This window comes from Pseudonaja textilis, chromosome 10 (assembly GCF_049901715.1).
Source record: "Pseudonaja textilis isolate UNSWEBS1 chromosome 10, rPseTex1.2, whole genome shotgun sequence".
NCBI classification, from domain to species: domain Eukaryota; kingdom Metazoa; phylum Chordata; class Lepidosauria; order Squamata; family Elapidae; genus Pseudonaja; species Pseudonaja textilis.
The window spans coordinates 16,065,363-16,083,584 of NC_141999.1; the positions used below are offsets into that span (position 1 = coordinate 16,065,363).

General features: G+C 42.1%; 1 long non-coding RNA gene across 1 annotated transcript; it reads right to left on the reverse strand.

The window, feature by feature from the left end:
- Positions 1–8,042: 8,042 nt before the first annotated feature.
- On the reverse strand, positions 8,043–17,881 carry LOC148124913 (uncharacterized). Its single transcript, XR_015744800.1, has 4 exons — positions 17,813–17,881; positions 15,585–15,772; positions 11,398–11,482; positions 8,043–8,730 (listed from the first exon to the last, which is right to left on the reverse strand). It is a non-coding gene; the product is annotated as an uncharacterized LOC148124913 (long non-coding RNA).
- Positions 17,882–18,222: the final 341 nt, after the last annotated feature.

The window sequence follows — 18,222 nt, forward strand, 5'->3', positions numbered from 1 at the left end:
AAAGAAAAGGTACATCTTTTAGGACAAGGATTAATAACGTATAGTTCAAAGTTTCGTTCTTTAAATCAATCCCAATCATGTGCAGGCTCCAACATCTTACTACTAGAAATTCAGTGGCATACTGCCTCATTACAGCAGGGCCATTCTATAACACAAATAGCAGTTTTCAACCCCAGGAAAATGTCCATTCCAGCTTTAAGATTTTTAACTGTGAAAAGCAAAACTTAACTCAAGGAGATCATGAAAGCTGATTGAGTTAAAACAAGAAAAATAGGGAGAAATGCTCCTTTCTTGTAATGCTAAAACCTAAACAGATCAAAAGAAAAACAACAATACACAGTTTAAAGGATGGTATTTTGCCACTTCTTTGTGTAAGCGGAAGGTATGCCCTTCGAGTATGAATAGGAAGCAATTGAACACAAATGTCATCTTTAAGCAGAAATGTCATTTTTTGCTCCCTGATGCCGGAATAAAACCAAAAACAAGAAAAGGGAATGTGGACTGGAAAAGGCAACATCTATTGGATAATTGATTAGGCACGATAGTGGCCAAAAAAAAGTCTGATATCGAAAGTAATCAGCACTATTCTGGGGAGGGGTGTAAAAAAAACTCAGGATGGGAGTGCCTTCAAATGAGATGACACATTGCCATGACCTGATGGCCACCATCTTGAGGCTTTTGACTGGGATGGGGCACTAGGACAACTTTACGATCTGTGGACTTCAACTCCCAGAATTCCTGAGCCAGTCAGAATTGACCTTACCTATGGTCACATGATCGCCATTTGGCAGCTTGTGTTCCGGTATGTATTTAAAATGGTTGCCTATCCTAGGGTCACGTGACTTCCCCGCATGCAAAGTAAATGGAAAAGATGGACTCGCTTAATGACTGCATGATTCCTTAAAAAACTACAATGATTTGCTTAACAATCATGGCAAAAGCATGGCAACATGTGCCATTACGTCCTGAGAGAAGTGTCAATAAAGGTCATCTTATCAAAAAGGTTATAAAATTGGATGCAACCCATTTAACAACCGCCTTGCTTAACAACAGAAACTTAGTTGCGATCGTAAGTTGAGAACCCATTTCTTTCTCAAGTCATATTGTTTGATTGGTGACCTAGAGAACATTCATACTCGCCCTAGGGCATCAAAAGGGCAGCGATGGGCACCTTGCCTTCTGATCACATCAAATAATGCCACACATGCCTGCTGCTTCCCTGCTCAAAACTCATCTTCATGTTCACAATCTTCCAGAAAAATAAAAGGAATGTGAATTGCAGTCAGGCGATAAAATGCCATCTGTCCCCTTCCTGAGAGCCTCCTGTTCAACAAAGACCCTTCCCTAAAGGATGGACTCAGCCAGCACATGGCAAGCAAACTGAGAGCCGATCCTGCTAACTTCCTTGCTGTCCTATCTGGGGAAAGAAAAGGGGGAAAGAGGGGAGGGGGAAGGGTTGTTTCTTATTCCAAAATATTTTTTTCTAACAAAAGAGCTCATTCAGGTTGTAGTTTTGGTTAGCGATTCAGGTAATCCTCGGCTTACGACCACAACTGAGGCCAAAAAGTTCTTTTCATAAGTGGGACATTTGTTACATGAGTTTTGGCCCATTTTACAACTGTTGGAAAAAATATCCATCTGGTTCAGTTCCAAGCCGGGAGAAAGGCCCTGGAGACAAAATGGAGGATGGAGGCTGATAGGAAAGAGGGTCCATTTATTGATGAAGCAGAACCACATGTTTGTAGTTCTGGTTCAGCTGACCACTTGGAATTGAGAGTGGGAGGTATTTATACCTTTTCTTGGGCTTTGCACTTGAACTTCCTGTTCAAGAACCTATATTCTATTGGCTGTTGTCAGACTCCCATGGGGCCAGTTTGTCTGAGCTAAATTTGGTTGAAGTTTGAACTACTGGGGATGATGCAACTGAGATGATGCAATGAAGGGGCTTTGGGCAATTCCTATTGTGGCTGCGGGATAATCCTACCTTTGTTGGATCTTGGGTGAGGGTATTTGCTTATGAATAGAGCTAACTATCTCTTTATCTCTTAAGTGCTGACATCTGCTGAGGGCTATTAAGGAAGGTGGGCTGCTTTCTGCCTCTAAAAAACATGCTTCTCCATTTCTCATCCAGGGAAATATAATATTCTGCCTTTTTAATATTTCTCAAAATATTTCATTCTTCTAGGAGGGGGCTGGGTGCTAACTTTATATACATCCTTTCTTGCCACAGTTGTTAAATGAATCAATAAATTAGTAACCCGCTTGTTAAGTGAATACGGCTTCCCCTTTGTCAGAAGGTTGCAAAAGGGGACCACATGACCTTCAGCCATCATAAATATGAACCAGTTGTCAAGCGTCTGAATTTTGATTGCATTGGTCAAGGGCTGCTGCAAAGGTCATAACTGTGAAAAACAGTCATAAGCCACTTTTTTCAGTGCTTTGAACGGTCACTAAACGAACTGTTTTAAGTCAAGGATTACTCACACACCTGTCCAGATACAACTTGCCAAACTTCCCACATCAGAATGGCAGGCATAGGACAGCAAAAGACAGGAACAGCCTTTGGAGCAGGACTTCACCCTGGGTTGTGCAATCTGACTTTTTTTTTAATTACTTGGGAATTCTTGGGCCTGCCTCCCCCACTGGTTACCTCCATCAAAACAACAAGGCTGGAAAACAAAAGGGAATGATTGCCCAGAGGAGCACGCCTCCTCTTGAAAACAAGGATTTCATTCCAATTCTTTCAAATGCCACTTAGGGCAAAGGGAATTTGCTCTGAGGTTGTTTTGGCACTTGCAGGGAGCTGAGGCAGGTAACTGCAAATTTGGCAATCTGCAAATAGAGCCTGCTCATAATGCCTATTCTTTTATTTTTAAGGGCAGAAGGAGGGAGGAGGAGGGAGGGAAGGGAAGGGGTCCTTTTCTTCTGCTTTTGAATCCCAACTATAGGCAATTTGTAGCTGAAAACAAGCTGAGGATTTAAAAGAGATCCATTATTTTGCATTTGCCTGGCCTGCCGGGTAGTTAAGTTCAAATGAAATTTTCCAGTTTCCTCCTTAGCCAAAAGGTTGACACACCTAAACCAAATTGCAAAAAGAATAGTTTTCCCAACAAATTCTGAATGAGAAAAAAAAATCACAAGGAAACAACCTCTCAAAATCTATTGGTAGACTTGTTTGACACTTCCAAAATCTGCCCTACAGTTTCTCAGGTATAGTATTTTTTTTCCCCTTACCTTCAAAAAAACTTTCCGTATCTCTTAGTCTCCAACTGCATTAAGAGTTTGTTTTCAATTTCTTTTGAAGGGTTTGGGAAACTTATTTATTTTTGGAGATGGCAGAAAGTGCTACTGTTGGCATTACGGTCCATAATTACAACACCTCTTTGTTCTGCAGCTTTCTTGGTTGCCCACACTTTGCAATCTGAAAATCCTCCAGATCCTTCCCGTGGGATTGAAATGGGAGCACAGACAGCCAAGGAATTGCAGACTGCTGGAGAAATGATTGTCCAATGAAAGATGGGACACTTGCATGCATAAATAAGCCCAAAGACCACACATAAGATTCTCCAAAATTCTTGGCTCCTTTGGACAAAATTGCAGGAAGAAAGTCTTATGATAGCTTATGGTAGCAAAACAACAACACAAACAGAAATGTGGTGTGCACCTTTGTAAAATATATTGGAAAAGGTCCTAACAGATTCCTGGGTTGTTGTTTTTTAAATAAATTATGAAATTAAAATCCTCCTGTCAGACTGAATTAGAAATGGAAGGGAATATGTAGCACCATCTGACACTAAATTAAAGCAGGTTGCTGTGCTAACCGTCACTGAATTAAAGTTATTTCAATATCGTGATTTGAGCCCTCTAGATTGTTTTGTTTCTCAGCAATGGTGTCTTCTAAGTTTAGAATCTTATGACATAAAGGAGTTAAAAAACGGGGTTAAAGATTTGGCTTCCTAAATTCTTTGGTGCAATCATTGACAGTTTCAGAGAAAATTAGAGAAACTGTGAGATTGATGTGGCATGCTCCAAAGGTTTGCTGCGCACAAAAAATGCACATTTTTCCTGAGCTAATGTGTGTAATAACACTTTTCCCTACTGTTTTATTTATCTGAATAAGTTTCAAGGAACTTCTACCCCAGTTCCTCCTCTACAAGGCTGTTGACCATTCAGAAGGAAGATGTGAGGTAAACCAGGGTCTGAGTAACAGAATAACAGAGTTGGAAGGGACCATGGAGGTCTTTCTACTCCAACTCACTGCTTAAGCAAGAGACCCTGATGGCCTATAGTAGCAGACAAATGGTTGTCCAATCTTTTATAGAATAGAATTCTTTATTGGCCAAGTGCGATTGGACACACAAAGAATTTGTCTTGGTGCAAATGCTCTCATTGTACATAAAAGAAAGATACATTCGTCAAGAGTCAAAAATCGTAAGGTACAACATTTAATAATAGTCATAGGGTACAATAAGCAATCAAATCATACTAGGAAACAGTTAATATAAATCGTAAGGATGCAAGAGACAAAGTTACAGTCATACAGACACAAGTGGGAGGTGGTGGGTGAAAAGAAGGATGGGAGGATTAATAGTAATAGTAATGCAAACTTGGTAAATAATTTGACAGTGTTGAGGGAATTATTTGTTTAGCGGAGTGATGGCGTTTGGGGAAAAACTGTTTTCTTAAAACTTCCAGTGTTGGAGCATCCACAACTTCTGGAGGCAAGTAGTTCCACTGATTAATTGTTCTAACTGTCAGGAAATTTCTCCTTAGTTCTAGGTTGTTTCTCTCCTTGATTACTTTCCACCCATTACTTCTTGTCCTGCCTTCAGTTGCTTTGGATAAGAGCTTGACTCCTCCCTCTTCTTTGTGGCAGCCCCCTAGATATTGTGATGGAAGCCTTTTTAGTGTAACTTAACTAGGCCATCAATTACCCCAGTGAAAACTTGTTTAAGGACATGCCATCCAAACAATCCTTCCAACATTGCATGCAGAGGTGTGACTTGCTCCCCTCCAGGCTGGAAACAACCAGCCAGATGTCTTCACACTTGCTGGTGGAGATCCGTTCCCAGGAAAGTTGTTACATTCCATGCTGTAAGGAGGAAGCCTTGCTTCAAAAGTGTCGCAATTTGTTTTTCAAGACAAGATCAAGGGCTTCTGATTTTATTTTCCATCCTGTCAGCTATTTGCAAAATTGCCAAGGTTGTGCAATGTTATGGCCTGGTGGGCATCTAAAGATGCTGAGGACACTCTCAACCCCCCCCCCACCAAAAAATGACAACTACATGTAGGTGGGACTGGTCTCTAAGCATCCAGGTCCTAGAAACCAAAGTAATAATCTTATTTCCTAGGATGTTTTACAGTCCTGTGATAAAGTGGAGGCAAGGATATGAAATGAAGAACTACGTAGATACAAAGGAGAATGGAATGGAAGGGAAGGCAATAGAATAGAGTAGAATAGAATAGAATAGAATAGAATAGAATAGAATAGAATAGAATAGAATTCTTCATTGGCCAAGTATGATTGCACACACAAGGAATTTGTCTTGGTGCAAATGCTCTCAGTGTACATAAAAGAAAAGATACATTCATCAAGAGTCAAGAATCATAACGTACAACACTTAATACTAGTTATAGGGTACAATAAGCAATCAAATCATTCTAGGAAGCAGTCAATAAAAATCGTTAGAATACAAGCAACAAAGTTACAGTCGTACAGTCACAAGTGGAAGGAGATGGGTGAAAAGAAGGATGGGAGGATTAATAGTAATAGTAGTACAGACTTTGTAAACAGTTGGACAGTGTTGAGGGAATTATTTGTTTAGCAGAGTGATGGTGTTCGGGGAAAAATTGTCCATGTGTCTAGTTGTTCTGGTGTGTAGTGCTCTATAGTGTCATTTTGAGGGTAGGAGTTGAAACAGTTTATGTCCAGGATGTGAGGGGTTTATAAATATTTTCACAGCCAGAGATCCAGTTTGATCTAGTAGTTAAGGTGCCAGGCTAGAAGGCGGCATACTGTGAGTTTAAGTCCAATCTTAGGCATGAAAGTTGGCTCGATGACTTTGGGCCAGCCACTCTTTCTCAGCCCAACTCACCTCACATGGTTGTGATTGCGGGCAAAATAGGAGGAAGAAGATGTGTTGGATGGGTTTGCTGCCTTGAGTTAATTGTAAAGATAATAAAAGCGATGTTAGAAGAAATTGAGCACAGGGTGTGTATGTTCTTCCTACAGTGAGCTACAACTGAATAAATTAGAATACCAGACCAAATTCAAGTAGTAAACAGCACCTCAGTAAAGGAACTACCAAGTATACTCCCACCAACACTGACAGCGTAAGCCACTTGTGTATAAACAGAGAGCAAACCCCACTCCTTTCTAGTACTGATGATGTTGCCTAGTTGGGTAATGAAATGTCTCCAAGAAAACAACCAAGCTCAAAGAGCATCTCGCCCGGGGGGAATATCCAACAAGGAGGGGATAGAAGATTATCAAGACCAGCCATTTATGCAGCCATGTTTTGCTGCAGACCTTGTGTTTTCCCCCACCGGGGACAACTCCTTCCCCCACCAACAAGGAATGGGCTGGATCATCCAGTCCTGGGGAGCCCCTCATGTCTCCTGGCCACGTGCTGTCATTTGCAAGGCAAACAAAGAGATCCTGTTCCTTTCTCTAGTCTCTATTTTCTTCCTCCCCGCTTTCTTTCCTTCATCTGAATGACAAAGGCTTCCAATTACAGGAGGGGATAGAATCCAACGGGCATCTTATGCCACCCTCTTAGCGGGCTGGCAGATTAAGACAGACAAAGCCCAAGAGGTGAACAGAGAGGAAAAAGAGAACCAGGGAGAGAAATAGCAGAGGAAGCCGTGTTGGGAGGGATCTGACTTCCAGATTATATACTTGGCATGGACTGGAATCCGCACGTGGGAGAATGGGTGGGGGAGGGGTTTCCATATTTTTTTAAAATGAAATCACCTAGAAAATTCACCTCCCTTCACCCCTCCTTCAATTGCCGCTTCCCTCTCCCCCCCCCTTCGCCATCACCTCTGTTGTATAGCTGAAGGGTCATAAATAATTCAATCTTGCTCAAATATTTATGGAAATCAATTTAGTCCCTCTCCTTTCTCCTCTCCTGGAAGCAGCACCATTCCTCCTTCTCATCCCCTGCTCCAGCCGTCGACACCTTACACCGTCTCAGTTACAGAAGCTGCTGCCACTGAAAAGACAAACATTGTCCCCATTCTCCCAGGCCGAAAGGTTTCTTGCTCCTCGCCAGATGTTTGCTTGGGCATTTGCAGGCGAAGCAGATGATTGCAGGAGCCTTGCCCCTCCCCCGCCTTCCTTTCCCTCTCACACATATCTCAAAGTTGTCACATACACACAGTTGCCCCCCAAACACAAGCCCTTCTACTGTGAAAAAGAATTTAAAGAAAACCTCGCATTTCTTAGAAATTTAAAAAAAAGAGGCCAGCTTCAAAGATGTTAAGGCCTTGTCCGAAACAAACAGACCAGGTGGCCTTAATGGGATAACCTCTTATGGATGCGGTCATTCATATGGATAGTTGCATATTGAGATCACTTTGAGATCAACCCGAATCCTCAAGGTTACACATAATATCCAGAAATTGAAAATATTGAGATATCGGCACCCCTCAGTTAATGACTACAATTGGAAATGTCCATTGCTAAGCAAGGTGGTTTTAAGTGAGTCCTACCTGATTTTATGATCTTTTTTGCCGCAGTTGTTAAGTGAATCACACAGTTGTTAAGTAAATCCAGCTTCCCCCATTGACTTTCTTGTGGGATCTGGCTGGTAAGGTTGCAAATGGTGATCACAGGACCCTGGGACTCTGCAACCATCATAAATAAATGCCGGATGCCAAGCACCCAAATTTAAATAATGGGACCATGAAATGAAGAGGTGATAAGAAATGAGGGGTTATGAGCCGCCTGGGAAAGCCAAGGGAAATCACCAAAACCATTAAAAAGTGAAAGTTAGAATAATTTGGACATGTGGTGCAACAACCAGGAAAATATGGTCTACTTCACTTAATCCTCTAAGGAAAGATTGAAGGGAAAAGAGGTCCAGGCAGAAGAAGGACCTCAAGGCTTCAAAATCTAAGGGTCTAGTGTGGACAAAACTCAACAGTGCTTTTTCATGCGGCTGTTGATAAAAATAGGATCCGATGACAGATATGGAAGAAGAAGGGGAAGGGGAAGAGGAGGAGGAAGAGGAAGAGGAAGAGGAGGAGGAGGAGGAGGCAACAACGACCACGGGGATGTTACAACAGTGTGAGAGAATCAGGCACTGTTTTCAGTGCCTTTGCAATAGTTCCTCAGTGAATGATCGTAAATTGAGGATTATCTGCAGACATCTCTTCAAATCATGAGAACCAGCTCTTGTTAAGAAACTGTTAATTGAATTAGGCCTCAGCTGTATCTTTTCAGTGCACAACATTGTTTTTATTGTAAAGTGTGGCAGGCATGTGCCTCTGTACACCCACACCTTTGGGTCAACAACGATTACAAAATCTTTATAAGCAGCGAGTTCCCTCCCATTGTTGACATAAATGTTTCCAAATACTTTGTACAGCTTGCGTTGTCTGGGTAAACCTTTACATTGTTCGTTAAACTGGCCACATTGATGAATCTTCTCTTTGTACTAACTGCTTCTGGAGTTTATGTTTTGCATTTTTTTGATTCTCTTCCGGTTCTGCAATTCCATGAGCTTCCTTGAGTACAATAAGAGCAGTAGTTATTTCTTAAGGGGTTTTTTTCCCTTCCAGGACCCTTCCCCACTTTTCAAAAATTATGCAAGGCCCCCAAAGAGCTTTTGTTGGCATGGGCTATGTTTATTAATATTTACTGTACTAAAAAGGAGAATTGAAGCATTCGCAGGGTATTTATGAATTGACTTGTATATAAAGAACATTGAACCCTTTCCATATGAACATCAATAAAATATTTTTCATGAAAGAACCCTTTATTTTTTAGCAAATAAGAAATAATAACGAGAAGAGTGACATTGTTTTACATTTTTGCAAAAATATGTTTTTTTCAAAAATAGGCAGTGGTTGTAAGTGTGAAAAGCGGCCATAAGTCACTTTTTTCAGTGCTTTGAATGGTCACTAAAGGAATGCTTGTAAGTCAAGGACTAGCTGTGGCACTTTCTTCCCACAAAACTTCCTTCTGCTCGCCTCATCACATATTAGACCACTTCCCTAAATATGCATAAGGTTCATTAATGATGAAATGTGTTTATTTAAAAACAACTGCATAATCAGATTCTAGCAAGACCAAGCATGAAACATTCATGCACTGGGAATTTGCAGACACACAGTGATTCTTTTTAAAATGTGCATTTCTCAGTGTGGGGAAACAGAACTGTGGGTGTGCGCATTACTTGGGTTATTAATTCCCATAGGAAGCTGAGCTCAGAAACTGTAAATTGCGAATTTAGGAGTATGGGAAAATCACTCTTAACAAATGCAATCCATAATTTGCAAAACCTTTAATTTGTTGGTAAAATAATAAAAACGAAACATGCAGTACTTTCGAGACTACCAGCTTTGTATAAAATGGATATTTAATTCAGAAGAAAATCCCAAGGTATTTGATGCAATGATTTCTGTGGTAGCTTCTTTAACTGAGATGTGAACATTTCAAGATAGCTGCTTGATGCAAAGACAGCTTAATGAAATAAAACCAGGAAGTTGCCATGCTTCTGAATCAGGAGTGTTAAACTGGATTTCTTTCTTCAGACATATGGTTATCCAATCTCTTCTTTAAAACCTACAGTGATGAAGCACCCATAACTTTTGGAGGCAAGTTTGATTAATTGTTCTGTCAGGAAATTTCTCCTTAGCTCTAGGTTGATTCTCTCCTTGATTAGTTTCCACCCATGGCTTCTTGTCCTGCCCTCAGGTGCTCTGGAGAATAGCTTGACTTCCTCTTCCTTATGGCAGCTCCTGAGATATTGGAACGCTGCTATCATATCACCCATAGTCCAGGGGTGGGATTCTTACCAGTTCACACCTATTCAATAGAACCGGTTGTTAACATTCTAAGCAGTTCGGAGAACCGGTTGTTAGAAGAAATTACTGGTCTAATCCTGTAAGGAAGGCAGGAAGGAAACATTCTGGTGTTGCTTACAGAAACTGCCTCTCCATTAACCCTTATTACATTCTTGGCAGGAAATTACATTCTTGGCCTGTCTCTGGATCTTCTCTGGAGTTTTTTTCCTCTCCTTTGCTGGTACTTTGCTTGTGTGGAGTGACCATTCAAAGTTACAATGGCACTGAAAAAAGTGACTTATGACCATTTTTCACACTTACGACTGTTGCAGTATCCCCACAGTCATGAGAGGCCAGGCAAGGAGATGCGTGCCTCGATGTGAGTGATGTTGAGTTGGCCACACCCAGCCAGTCACATGTCCACTAAGCCACGCCTACCAACTAAGCCACACCCACAGAACTGGTTGTTAAAAAAATTGAATCCCACCCCTACCCTAGTCCTCCTTTTCATCAAGCTAGACATACCCAGTTCCAGAAACCATTCTTTATATGGATTAGCCTCCATTCCCTTAATCATTTTCGTCGCTCTTTTCTGCACTCTTTCTAGAGCCGTGATGGCAAACCTATGCCACGCGTGCTGGAAGTGGCATGCAGAGCCATCTCTCTGAGCACACCAGATGTTGCCCGTTGCTGTCCTGGGTTCCGGTGCACCGGTCTTGTGCACTCAAGAGCGCTGGAAACCGAAAGAGCAGCTTCCCGGAGGGCAGGCGTGTGCAGGGGAGCACCGGAAACTGGAAGAGCAGTTCCCTGGAGCACATGCGCACACTGGCCAGCTGGTCTTTGCACGCACATGCGTGTTAGAAACTGGAAGACCAGGTAGTCGGCATGCATGCACACTCTGGGAATCTAAGCTTCCGGTTTCTGGTGCTCCTGCACGCGTTCACACTTCTGTTTCAGCCGAAAAAGTTAGCCACCACTGTTCTAGAGTCTCAACATCTTTTTTTACATCATGGCAACACAAACTGGATGCAGTATTCCAAGTGTGGGCCTTACCAAGGCCTTATAAAGTGGTATTAACACTTGATTCTCTCCCTCTGTTTATGCATGGTCTGCGGGTATTTTCTTTCTGTTCAGCCAGTCCTGTGTTGATTATTTATATGGGTTTCAATCACCATCTGCTCTGTTCAAGGAACTCTGTTTGCACAGAAGGGAATTAAGGGAAGCCTTGTCAACAACAGCAAGTTTTGGGGTGTGAAATGCTTTCACCATATCAGGAGGCCTTTATTGCTGATTGCTACTATTTTCCTTCTTCAGGCAGCCCCATTTAAAAAGAAGAGTCTTGCTGAGAAAGGCACAATTTTGTAAAAAAAAAAAATCATACTGTACCTGCCAAATGTTCACCTACCCAATTGAGGTCCTTTGTGTTATAATCAGCAAAGATTTAACAAATCAGCATTGCCTATTGATGTGGCTGCCTGCCGAAAGAAGAGAGGGAGAGAGATGGCTTCTCAGACTTTGGGTTTAAAAAATCACCTTTTCTCAATCAAGATTTCTTGCCTTGAATTTCAGGTATTAATTATATTTTCACAAGTACGTTGCCCAACAATCTCTTGGGGCCAACCTCATCCCCTTGGACCCTGATTCCTTCTTACCTTCTCTTGGAGTTTTTATTGTTTTATTTTATCTTGGAGTTTTTATTGTTTCCTAGTATGATTTGATTGCTTATTAGCAACCTATGACTATCACTAAGTGATGTATCTTGTGATTCTCGACAAATACATTTTAATTTTTCTTTATGCACCTTGAGAGCATTTGCACCAAGACAAAATTCCTTGTGTGTCCAATCACACTTGGCCAATAAAGAATTCTATTCTAGTCTATTCCCTCTCCCCATATGATGAAGCAATATTCCAGGTCACTGAACATGCTCAGTTCTCACTGGATTATTTGAGGAAAGGTCCTCTCTCTTTAGTTGAGTTGTCAAGTGTATCTTTAACTTTTTCAACTTCCACAGACCCTGGACTTCACCCAAATCACCAACAGCTATCCCATTTGTGGTTGGATTTACATGACAGATTGGGTCCCAACTAACCAAGCACCTCTCATCCTGGTGTGTCCTGCAAATCCAGCCCATGATTACTTTGTGATTTAAGGTGTCATGCAAAGCCAGAAAATCATTGATTAACCAGGAGCATGTGGGTTATGCAAATGCAGGCTATTTGCCTTCAGGATTCCCACCAAAATTAAAAATGTGGAAAAGAGAATTAAAGAAGAGCCAGATTTGCAGCTCACTATTGTCAGCCATCTAAGACCAGAAAATAGACACTATGAGGTTTCCAAGCTTGGCATTTTATTTGCTACAGGATGTAGTAACAGAACCTTAGAAGCCTACCAGAATTTTTCTCTGCCCCATCTTATACCAAAGAGAATCAAAGTGGGTTTATTCTGAGTTTCCTTCTCATCCCCCTTACATTTCCAGGACAAAGCTATCGTTTTTCTTCCCTTAATGGCTTGTCCATTCCATTCTCAAGGACACTTTCACATTCTTTGACATTTATCGCTTGGAATGGTCTGAAATTTAGGAACAATTGCTATTCTTAAAAGCCATCTCTCCAGGTACAAAGAGTCAGGAAGATTACCTTGATGGAGTTATGCAGAAACTGTGCCTTTATAGACCATTCTATTTTTTTCTCCTCTGTGGAATAAATACCTCCCAACACCGGCTGTGCCGGCAAAGACTCATTTCTGGCAGAGTTTGGGGGAGAAAAAGAAAAACTTCTGCTGCTTCTGCTGCTTTCTTTGCATGAAGCCAAAAGTCTCTCCCTCTCTCTCTCTCCCCCTGAGAACAGAGCTGGAGATCCCAAATAAAGAATGATTGATTGGTAGAAAAACGGGGTGGGGAATTTTCCTGCAGACTTTTTTCTTGCAGCTATCATCAGTCAAAATGTTGGCAGCCCCTGCTTTGGAGAATAGGTTGAGCCCCTCTTCTTTGTAGCAGATTAATCTGCCCAAACCAGGCTTCCCAAATGGTGATTATTTCCATCTTCATCTGAAAGACTACAGCACCATCCCTTTCTCTGAAGGGCAAGTGGTGACAACCAATTGGTTGGCTCTTTTCAAATGGATGGAACCATTTGTCTCTCACTGCACTCCCCAGGGTGACTTTCCACCACCACCTTTGCTCAACACCTCCCCAGGAATACAGGCTGCCAAACTCCGTGCAATCTGACACGTTTACAGAGCGGCAGAGCTGAACTCAACCTTTGGACCTAAAAAAAAAAGAAAGGCAAGAATCAGCAAGTTTAAGCAGGAGTCCTATTGGACTAGCATTTCTTGCTCCAGGATGTTTAGTTTAGTTTGGTTTAGTTTAGTTTAGTTTGGTTTGGTTTGGTTTGGTTTGGTTTAGTTTAGTTTAGTTTAGTTTAGTTTAGTTTAGTTTAGTTTAGTTTAGTTTAGTTTAGTTTAGTTTAGTTTAGTTTAGTTTAGTTTAGTTTAGTTTCATTGCACCTCATACAATCAAATTAAATACCATCTTCAGTGTACAATTTATGACTATGAAAATAAACACAAACACACATCCCTCACTCTTCACACATTGAATTGAAAACCCCTGATATCACATTAATATGGCATTATACAGAATTCAAAAGAGCTACTGCCCTGCAGTAGAAGCTGTTTTTCAGCCTATTTGTCTTTGTTTTTATTATCTTGTATCGTCTGCCAGATGGTGATAGTTCAAAAAAACGGTTCCCAGGTTGAGATGGATCTTTAAGGATGTTTTGAACTTTCTTTAGGCAGCGGGAGCTCTAAAGCTCTTCCAAAGAGGGGAGAGGGCAACCAGTGATCCTCTGGGCAATGATGTTAACCCTGGTGTGCTGTCCTATCTGCCACTGTGCAATTGGCAAACCATACAGAGGTGCAGTAAGTGAAGATACTCTCTATGGCAGGGGTCTCCAACTTGGCAACTTTAAGCCTGGCAGACTTCAACTCCCAGAATTCTTCAGCTAGCAAATTCTCGAGCTGGGGAATTCTGGGAGTTGAAGTAAAGTTGCCAAGGTTGGAGACCCCTGCTCTATGGTGCAGCGGTAGAATCTTCGGTGGCAGTACTGAAGGGATTTGGACTTAGGCAAAAAAGCTGACATGCATGGAAGAACTTCAAGGCCTTCTGAATTGCCTCCCTGAAAATGGTCACCTGTGCATCTGCTGGTAGAATATACCTGTGGATTGAAAACTAGCACATTAGGGAGGAGACAAGTTTAGCCTTCACCCTGTCGAGCTACTTTTTTATGTGCCTGGATTTTACTGATTTGTTTTTGCACATCGTGTACCGTGTTCTGATCTTCAGGTTTAGCCTAGCCAAAGTACCGGTTTATAGTCCCTGTGAATGCACACACCCAGGGTGGGAACCTGGAAGCCTACAGAAATTGCGGAACTACAACTCCCAAGTGTCCTCATCAGCAGGTCCAAAGAGCGAACAATGCTAGGAGATTGTTGAGAGGAGATCTGGAGGACTACAGATTTCCCAACCTGTATTTACCAAGCTTTTGAACGGCTTTTATTTTTAAGTTGCACTGACAAGCCATTTCACAACTTCAGTGCAATCTTTGCACATATTCTGCATTTCATATAAAGAGTTACACAGATTTGACAATGATCAGTTAGGTTAAGATTGAATGGGCTAAAACCATGCAGAGGTGGATGGCTCTGCCTATTTCAGGCCAATTCTGATCATTTCTGGTATTTGTGCATTCTCTTCACAGTAATCTGCAAATTATTTTTAGTCTTTAAGATAATGACTTTCCCAAGTGCATTAGTTAACTGTGTCACTTCCCTCCAAAATGCTTTATCTGTGCATTTAAATTCTCTTAACCGTCATACTTAAATTGGGCTACTCTCTTTGCAAGCATGCAATTATTTTATTTTAATATGAAATCATTGTATCTTTAACCAAAACATCTCTAAAAGATTTTCTGCAATCAATTAAAAAACGAGAGATATTACCCAGGAGCTTACTTTCTGAAATATATATCCCAAAAGGAAAGAGAGATGGTGAAGGAAGAAGAAACATGCTATACAACAAACTGAAAATCCTCTGCTTCTTCTTTTCACATTCCTTTCTGCTGCAGTTCTTACAAATTATTTTCACATCCAGATAAGAGAAAAATTGGAGATTTAATTTCTGATCCGACACAAGGCTAAGCTTTCGATGCAGGCACTAAGTTCAAACTCTGTTTCCAAGAACATTTGCCCAAATCATATGGTCATGCAGCACAAGAAAAATTAGGGGTCTCCCACCCTGGCAACTTTAAGACTTGTGAACTTCAATGCTTAGCTGGCTGAGGAATTTGAGAGTTGAAGTCCACAAGTCTTAAAGGTGCCAGGTTGGAGACCCCTGCTCTAGTCTAGACTGTATCCCCAGTAGTTTTCCAGGAGGATGGTTTATACTGTTTACTTCAGACATTTTGGGCCTGAGCCAAAGCTTCAAATTTGGACTCTCTGCAAAATAAAGGACAAGTGTAGCAATATCCAAACAAGGTCAAAAGTACTGTATGCCTTAAATGCTAATAGGCGACCTACCTGTTCATTTTTACAGGCTGCGTTGCTCAATGTTTCTGGCGTGACTTAAAGGCCATTTCCTTGTGGACTTGGTGAAAGGTGGAAGAGTAATAACGTGGACAGAGAAAACCATCAGACCATCCCTGATTCACAGTTTCCAGGGGTGGACTTCCAAAATTTTAGCAAGGGGTTCTCTGCCCGGTTGCTGAGCGATAGAGAATGAAAAGGGGGAAATGTATCTGTATGTTTTTATATTATTTATATTCAGAGCTGCTAACACACCACAGAAATGCAATCATCTAAAATAAACCAATCAGTAAGACTTGACAATGAATTTGCAAGCCATAATTGTCCCCTGCTTACCTAATGGTCAGCTTGGTTGAACAGATATTTCTAAATGCAGGTGTAAAACACATTTATTCCAAAAACTTATAAAATGGTCTTTTAGCTTTGAAGAAGAAATGAAAATACTCTCACTCAGGAATTACCCTTTAATCCAGTTTGGTGTATTGGTGAAGGTGCCGTCCTGGAAACCAGGAGATTGTGAGTTCTAGTTGCATCTTAAGCATGAAAGCCGGCTGGGTGTCTTTTGGCCAATCATTAGAAGATTGGGAGTTCCAATCCCGCTGTAGGCATGAAAGCCAGCTGGGTTATGGCACTCCATTCAAATTCAGACCTTTATTGTCAGAGTACAAGATGTGTACTCTGAGATTGGCTGAGCCTCCCTTCGTGCCCCCCCCCCCATGCAACTCACAGTGAAAGACAGAAAATCAGATTTAACAGATAATCAGAGTTGGAAGGGACCTTATAGGTCATCTAGTCTAACCCCCCGCCCAAGCGGGAGACCCTTCACCATTTCTGACAAATGGCAGTCCAATCTCTTCTTGAAGGTTTCAAGTGATGGCACTCCCACAAATCCCTAACCCAGTGAATCCTACTAACAAACACACAATCCTATTGCACCAGTGTGAACATATTGCACATCGTGCCGGCCTCAAGTCAACCGTACTACGTTGTTATATAAAGTTATTTTTCATTCAGGAGTCTGACAGCCCACGGATAAAAACTGTTCTTCAGCCTGTTTGTGCAGCTGGCTATGTTTCCATATCTCTTTCCTTCCCAATGGTAGGAGGATAAAGAAGTGTTGACCAGGGTGTGAGTTTTCCCTGTTGCCCTTCATGGTATATATATAAATATATATAATTTATTCATAATCATTTTGCCCTTCATGGACATTCCATGGTTGCAAGAAAGCACTGGTTGGAATGCTGTTAACTGGATGAGCTTCTGAGTGGTTCCTTGTTCTGATAGTTATTTACTACCGTTAGAATCTTAGGTAGCATCCAGAGGTGGGTATTCAGCCAGTTCTGGAGAACTGGTAGTGGAAATTTTGAGTAGTTTGGAGAACCGGCAAATACCACCTCTGACTGGCCCCACCAACCCCATCTATTCTCTGCCTCCCAAGTCCCAGCTGATCGGCTGGGTCTTCTTTGGTTGCCCTGCACAGGAGAACAGAGCTGGAAAGCAGGTTAGTGGGGTGGGAAGGGAATGGGGATTTTGCAGGGGTCGGATTCAAATTTTTTAACAACCGGTTCTGTGGGCATGGCTTAGGTGGTGGGTGTGGCATAGTCATGTGATTGGGTGGACATGGCTTGGTGGTCATGTTATTGGTTGAGCGTGGCCAACTCAACATCACTCACGTCGAGACACGCATCTCCTCGCCTGGCCTCTCATGACTGTGGGGATGCTGCAACAGTCGTAAGTGTGAAAAATGGTCATAAGTCACTTTTTTCAGTGCCATTGTAACTTGAATGGTCACTCCACACAAGCAAAGTACCAGCAAAGGAAGGAAAAAGAAACTCTAGAGGAGTTCCTGAGACAGGAAGTCCAGTCCTGCCAAGAATGTAATAAGAGTTAATGGAGAGGCAGTTTCTATAAGCAACACCAGAATGTTTCCTTCCTGCCTTTCTTACAGGATTAGGCCAGTAATTTCTTTTAACAACCAGTTCTCCAAACTGCTTAGAATGTTAACAACCGGTTCTATTGAATAGGTGCAAACTGGTAGAATCCCACCCCTGGGATTTTGCAATAACCTTCCCCCCAGGAGTGCAGACCAGCTGTGATATTCTACTGGTTTGGCCCGGTTCTGCTGAGCCGGTAGCACCAATAAACAGCGGAGACCAAATCAATTCTCTCCGATGCTCTGCTGTTGGGCCCATCTGCCCGCCAGAGCTTCCATACTAACCTTTATTCCCTGCTTTTTGAAGCACAGCTGCTTTGCGCACCACCGCAGATTGCTGCGCGGCAGCCGCTGAAGTGACAAGCAGAGTGCAGGATTGTAGGAGGCGAGTTAGAATGCCTCTGCACCTGCACACAGTGCGTGTTTGGCGTGCGCATGCAAAGTGTGCGCGCATGTGCCAAGCACGCCCACCAAGGCACGCCCCCTCGAACCAATGGCAAAAATATTTGTAACGCACCACTGGTGGGGAGGCAATGGAGATTTTACAGTATCCTTCCCCTGTCACGCCCACCAAGCTAGTTAAAAAAATATTGAATCCCACCACTGGTAGTAGCATCCGTGCTGGTGAGCAACCACGGGAGGTGACGATAGCTCTCCAGCTCATGGTGGTGGGTCTCCTCCTTTCCCTCCCTTTG